Raw genomic sequence first — 7,095 nt, 5'->3', positions numbered from 1 at the left:
TTCCTTCCTTCCTTCCTTCCTTCCTTCCTTCCTTCCTTCCTCCCTCCCTCCCTCCCTCCTCTCCTTCCTTCTCCCCACACAAGGTCCACTCACAGACCCCAGGGTCAGAGCACCGCCAGCCTTGGGGCCCTTGCCACCTGTTATACCCTTGGTTCCCCTGGGCAATCGAGCTCCCGGGTGGGAACCTGGGCCTGGCTGTGGCCTGGCTGGTGCAGAGGCGCTGTGCCCTGTGCGGAGGTGAAGTGGAGGTGGCCTGGGCTCCGGCGGTCGGACCACCGCAGAGCAGGAGTGGGGAGCGGTCCTGGGGCCCCTGGCTGAGCCTGCTGAGCCCATCCAGCCTGAGCCAAAGCCCGGCTTTCCCTCAGCATCGCAGTGCAGTCGACCCCAGCAGATGCTTGCAGGAGAGGAGGAGGCCAGAGCCCTCAAGAGCTGCGCGACCATGTCAGGGATGCTGCGGAGGCTGCCCCACAGGCAGGATGGGAGGGGAACCGCGCTCACTGCTTGCAGGCCAGGCTGGGGGACAGGAGAGCCAGCTCTGGCTCCTCCTCCTGAGACCCAGAGTCCAGGAAGGACCCATCCCTCTCCCCCCACACACACACCTGTAGGCCCAGCACAGGGACCCTGCCATGGTCATCCTGGAGTTGTCCTGCTGGCCCCTCAGATGACGCCCCATACCCGGGAGCTGACCAATGAGTGGACCAGACAAGGGTCAGTCGCTTTGTCCTGCGTGGGAAGCCAGGGAGTGAGCGACAGTCCAACTCGTCAAACACAGGCTGTCCTAGGAGGCCACTGGATTATGGGGAGGCCAGGGACAGGCGGGGCGATGGCAGGGGTCAGAGCCCATGCCAGGGACTCTGAGGCCCAGGCAGCACAGAGCCTGGCAATTTGGGCAGGGGCTCATCCCACCTGGCTGCTGGTCAGCTCTTAAGGTTACTGCTGGGCTCCTACTGGCCCTCAGGCCTGCGGAAGGGAGCCCACAGCCTGGGACGGAGGAGGGCACAGGAGGGACAAAGGGACGAGGCAGCAGCTGGACACCGGCCGGTCCCCGCAGCGGGCAGCCTGTCGCGGTGCCTCAGGCCAGATGGAGCGGGCCGGGCCCTGGGGACGGGGCTTTGTGCCGCCAGCCCGCGGCTGCCACAAGCCATCCATCAAACGGCAGCTCCCTCAGCTGAATTCTAATGAGCAGAGGGCTGGGCAGGGCCCCCCTGAGACCACTGTCCAGCCGGATCCCAGGGCCCCACGGAGCCGGGCATCGGAGTCCGTCTTCCCAAGAAAGCTCGGGGTGGGGGGCTCTCGGGGGTCCCTTGAACTGGCACCCTGCCGCAGGAGAACTCCCAAACTGCCAGTCCACCCACAGACACGGAAGGAAGGCGCTCCTGGGGGCAGAGGCTGCTGCATCTTATACACCCTGCCAGGGCCGGGCTGAGGGCTGGTGAGTTACAGTGCCCTGTGACTGGTTATGGGTGCAGCGACCCCACCCAGGGCCCCACACTGGCCTGTGTCTGTGTCCTGTAAGGCAGCTACTCATCCAGGACCTATGGGCCTGGGCTGTTTAGTGGGTAGGAGGGGCACCAGGACTGGTCCTTCTCCAGGAGCACCACTGTACTGTAGAGCTGGGGAGGGCTGTGGATGAAGAGGGAGGACTGGATGAGGAGGGAAAGCTCTAGATTGGAGGGAGAGCTCTAGATTGGAGGGAGGCCTCGCTCTGGATTGGAGGGAGGGCTCTGGATTGGAGGGAGGCCTCTGGATTGGAGGGAGGGCTCTGGCCAGGGAGCCAGCCTCCTCTAGGCCCAGTGCAGACCTGGGATTGTTGGCCACAAGAACACACAACTCCTCAGGAGCAGAAATAGAGCCGGGGCCATGTAGCATGCTGGGCCCCAGACACTCATTGGTGTGAGGGGGGTCAGAGGGAGGGAAAGGCACCGCTGTCCTTAGCTCGGGTGGGGAGGGGCTGCCTGGGGCCCGGGGCGCGGTCAGCCAGAGACCCCCACTGGAAGGTGATGGCCCTTATTAGGAATTTCCATAGAACTGGTGAGCGCTCACGCTGGGAGGAGAGTCCCACGCAGCCCTGCCCCTGGCACTTGTGTGCTTCTCAACCGAGACAGGGTGTGGAGTCACAATGAGGGCCTGGTGTGCGGCCCGCCTGGCACCCAGAAAATCAAGCGCTAGCCCCAGAACGGCTGACTGGCCCCTTGGAGGCAGGGTCTCCTGGTTGGAGGTTACAGTGAGGCCACTCGGGTGGGCCCTCTCCCACAGGACTGGCCCTGGTAAAACAGGAGACAGGACACACGCAGGTGGATGAGGATGGCCGTGGGGTTGGGGGGAGCACTGAGAGCCAAGGAAAGCTGGTAACCGGAACTCAAACCCTGGGCCTACAGTGCGTTGTCACAGCGGCCTGAGGAAACGGGCGGGAGCCGGGGGCTCAGGCCTGTCCTAGCTGCTCAGGAGGATCCTGGTTTGAAACCAGCCAGGCAGACCGAGCGGAGAGACTCTTATCTCTAATTACCAGCAAAAGCTGGAAGGGGAGGCCACTCTGCTGTAAGACCGCCGCTGGAAAAGGGAGGGATGGACATGATCATGTGACAAGACTCATGAGGGGACATCATGTCTCCAGCATTCGCATGCACACACGTCACACGAGCGCACGGGCGCGTGCACACACCGGGCAAGGCCTCTGTCACGTATGGCCTGGTTGCCGTGGCTCCCTCTAGTCTCGGGCCGCCGGAAGGCAGCTGTCTCCCGTTCTGGACTCCCTGCCCCACCCCGAGCTTGCGCATCGGAGCACGCAGCGCATGCCCCCACACTGAACCCGGTCTGCTTCCCACCACAGGCCCTGCTATTTTGGTCTGCTGCTGAATCCGGCTCGCTGGGGTTTTATTTAGGAAGCACAGAAGCAGCTCTGCGTCGTTCCACACCGAGGGGACAGGGGAGCGCGGAGCGGGCTCTGTGCAGCGCGGGGACGGGTGGCTCACGCAACCGAAGTGAACACAATCAGACACGAATGAGGCGCCCGCCCCCGCTTCCTTGCGAGCTTCTCTTTTTCTATTTCTTCCTGTGTATCTAATATGGGGGCGGTGTGCACCTGTGGGAATGTGTGTCTGTGGATGACTGGATTACTAGGTGTCTTCGTGTGTGTGTGTGTGTGTGTGTGTGTGTGTGTGTGTGTAACCATGGGGGTACACACACACACACACACACGAAGCCAGAGTGAGAGGCTCGGCCACACTCAGCTCTGGGTCTGGGATGGAAGGAGGCCTGCTCACCTTTTCCTGGGCATTGTGTCTGTACCTTCAAGGCTCCACCCATTGCCCATCGCCCACAGTCGGATCCTGCGGAGTCACGGCAGGTCACCTGCACTTCATCCTGACAACCTTTTCCCTGCAAAGCCTCCTCCTGGCTCCCCGTCTCTCTGGGTCCGGTTAGGAAGTTGGCGCCCCAGGGTGAGGGCCCCCGGCTTTAGTACCAGTCTAACCCCTACGAGGGGCCCCAAAATACTGGTAGAATGGATGAGTTCATGGCCTGATCCGTTTTATCCTGCACAGCCTTAGAAGTGGGCCATTTCATTCACATGATACACGTTTAAAGGGGAAAAAAGAGAAGTCCATTTCAGCAGGGTTTTCAAACACATTGGTATAAACTATGCCATCCTTTCCTCTCCTCTTCCTTAGTTGTTGCTTTTGTCTTTTCTTTCTTTACTTTTTTCCTTTCTTTTTCTTGCTATGTAGCCCAGGCGAATGCTGAACTTTAGACCCTCCTGCTTCTCCCTCCTGTGTGCTGGGATTATAGACACGCGCCTCACACCTGGCTGGTTTTCTCTGTCTCTCTCTGACTGCAGTTTGAGCTCAGAAACGAGCGTGCCGCCACACTACCGCTTTAGTCACACACCCAGCCCCTTTTGCTCTCGTGATCTTTCAGCAGATAGGGTCTTGCATTTTTCCCACACCACCCTTGGACCATAGCCCTCTCACGTACATTTCACACATTGCTGGGAAGAAAGACAGGTGTGTGCCACCGCACACAGCTGTCTTGTCAAGACTTTATCCAGGCTCGCCTGAAACCGTTCTCCTCCTGATCTCTGCCTCCCGAGTACCTGAGATTGAGGCACCAGCCATCTCTTTCGTGGGTTGTCTTTGTTTTTCGTTTTTACGTGTTTTGATTAATGCAATTCAAAGTCCATCTCTAGGTTTCATTGAGCAAATCTACCTACATTTTAAATATTCTATTTTAGTCGTCTATGTTGCCTGTAGTAATTCCTTCCCTCTGCTTTGCTGGGACGTCTGGAGGGTCCCCTCCCTCCTCTGGGCTGTTTCCGGCCAGCCTGGAACCTCCCCAGCTCTCCCCAGACCAGGTGGCCAGTCTTGCAGCAAGGACTGACCAGAGGCTGACAGCTCCATTGCTCACCTGCACCTCGCTGGGAGCACATGGAGAGATGTCTCAGGCTGTCAGTGACACGGATTGCGGGTTTACTGCGTGTGTTCAGAGGCTGCATCCGTGTGTTTTCTGCTTGGCAGCTCTCATGAAGGTTTTGGAATCAGCCTAAACGGGGGCACTGATTTCCCTGCCCATGTCTGAGGAGACGGGGTGCTGTGTGGACTCCTCTTCCTCTTCATCTCCTCCTCCTCCTCCTCTTCCTTCCTCCTCTTCCTCCCCCTCCTCCTCCTCCTTCTCTCCCCCCTCCTCCTCCCCATTCTCCTCCTCTTCTCCCTCTCCTCTTCCCCCTCCTCCCTCTCCTCCTCCCCTCCTTCTCCTCCCCCTCCCCCTCCTCCTCCTCTTCTTCTCCTCCTTCCTCTTCCTCTTCTCCTTTCCCATGGTCACCTTCAGGCTCAATCTAATGTGTGGGCCCTGGACACCCTCCCCACCCAGATGCTCAGGGCCAGGGCTGGCTGTGGTGCCGCTGGGAGCTGGTGAGGCTCTGAGAGGCTGGGCCTGGTGGGAGGAAGCCCCGTCATTGGGGTGCCCTGGAAGGGAGCAATGGCACCCCCACACCCCCACGCCCGAAGTGCCACCCCAGCCCCGAGCGATGGGACCTTCCTCAGTTGAGGTTGTTGTTTCCCGGCATTTTCTTCCCCGACGACTCATGCTTGTGGGCTGGCTGACCGGCCCTCTGGTGCGTGCAGGCTTGTTTTTTGTCTACCCTGCTGGTCTCTGAGGGATCGTGAGCCCACGCCTGGTGGTTTTGCCTTCTAAGTTTCAGAAGTAGGTTTCGGGCTGTGCGTACCATGGCTGCTGCATCTCTTGGCTCCTGCTGATCTTAATTCTGTCTTAGTGGGCACTAAGTATTTGTGTAGGCTTATGATGGTGTTTTCTGTTTGTCTGCAGGGCTGCTGGATCCCTGTCTATTCCCACAGGTGAAGGAGTCTTCGGCACTCTGCTCCTCTTGTGTCTGCTACCATCGGCCTAGTGGCTAATGGTCCACCCCACTTCAAATCCAGAAGCCCCTCGGTGAGCGTCGCGGTGTGCCCTGCCCTGCTCTCCCTGGTGATGGCTGTGCATCTGCTCTACGTCTCCTGCTTCCTGCCCACCTAGGCTTTGGCCTTCCTTCCCCCTTTTGTTGTATTGACTGCGTTCAAAGTTTCATATCCTTCTTCTACTTTTCTGGTAGCCTCTCTTAAGATCTTTTTAAATTATGTGACAGTAATAAGGGTTGAATTCGGGGACTGTCCCTTAGGTTTTTTGTTCAAGACTGCTGCTCCACCACTTGGGCCACAGCTCAACTTCTGGCTTTTTGTGGGTTAACTGGAATAAGAATCTCATGAACTGTCTTGCCCAACCTGGCTTCAAACCACCATCTCCAGGTCTCAGCCTCCTGAGCAGCTAGGATCACAGTGAGCCATCGGTGCCTGGCTTTCAATCTTCTTGAGCCCTGCAAGAGGCCCACTGACACTGGCGTCTGCTTCCGCTTCATTGGCCACGGATGCTGGCCGTCCCGCCTGCGGTCGCCAGCGACCGCACTTGGAACAGGCCTGCATGGGTGACCCGGCAGGGCCTGCTACCCGCCTGGTGTGACACCACCCGGGGCTGCCCCAGAAATACAGACCCCTGGTGTAGGCTTGAAATCCCCTCACCATGCGCACAATGCACCTGTCCACACACGGTGCCCACCTGGCCGTACACACAAGCACAAACACCAACACAGCACATGCCGATGCACCATACACATGCCTCATGTGCTCCGCACGCTTGTGCACACACCCGCACATGTGTGTGCATGTTATGCATCAAAAGGCAGCCCTCCTCGCACACGCTTGTACACACACACACGCATGTCACACAGCACACAGGAAGCCCTCCTCACACACGCTTGTACACACACCAACACACGCATGTCACACAGCACACAGGAAGCCTTCCTCACACACGCTTGTACACACACCAACACATGCATGTCACACAGCACACAGGAAGCCCTCCTCACACACGCTTGTACACACACCCACACACACATGTCACACAGCACACGGGCAGCCCTCCTCACACATGCTTGTACACACCAACACATGCATGTCACACAGCACACGGGAAGCCCTCCTCACACACGCTTGTACACACACCCACACACACATGTCACACAGCACACGGGCAGCCCTCTTTGCACATCTGTACACACAGCTGAACACCTGAGCTCTTTCACACACCTCAACAGATCTTCCCATGCATGCACAATGCACACCCACATATACACCCATGAACCCTTCAGAGGCACACACACAACCCTGTTGGCCCTGCACTGCGGGCTCAGCTCCCTGTGCTGGCTGTGTCTGGTCCCTCATGCCTGGAGGTGCCAGGTCCAGCTGGCCATCCAAGGACACTTGAGGAGGGAGGGAGCAGCCCAGGACAGTGGGCTCTGAGGGTCTCTGCAGGGAACCTACTGGACCTGTGCGATGGGGCAGTGGAGGGAGACGTGGCCAGGGGCAGGTGGCCGGGCAGCCAGAGCAGGAGACAGGGCTTCTTGCTGTGGGAGGGAGGCCAGGAGCTGAGAAGGCCAGCTGATCAGCCACATGGATGAAGAGGATGAAGGAGATGGAGAGGGGCTGAGAGCTCTCAGAGGGAGGACAGGAGGAGGGATAAGGGGGGAGGGCACGGGGAGGGGACGGG

At 59.0% G+C, this 7,095-nt stretch overlaps 1 protein-coding gene across 1 annotated transcript in view; it reads left to right on the top strand.

The window, feature by feature from the left end:
• Tollip (toll interacting protein) overlaps window positions 1-7,095 on the top strand; it is a 44,461-nt gene that overhangs the window by 2,242 nt on the left and 35,124 nt on the right. The gene's annotated exons all lie outside the window — the stretch shown is intronic.

The sequence above is a fragment of the Dipodomys ordii genome, unplaced genomic scaffold (genome assembly GCF_000151885.1).
Source record: "Dipodomys ordii isolate 6190 unplaced genomic scaffold, Dord_2.0 Scaffold166, whole genome shotgun sequence".
Taxonomy (NCBI): Eukaryota; Metazoa; Chordata; class Mammalia; order Rodentia; family Heteromyidae; genus Dipodomys; species Dipodomys ordii.
Note: the sequence above shows the minus strand (reverse complement) of the source record. Positions and strands in the feature narration are given on the sequence as shown.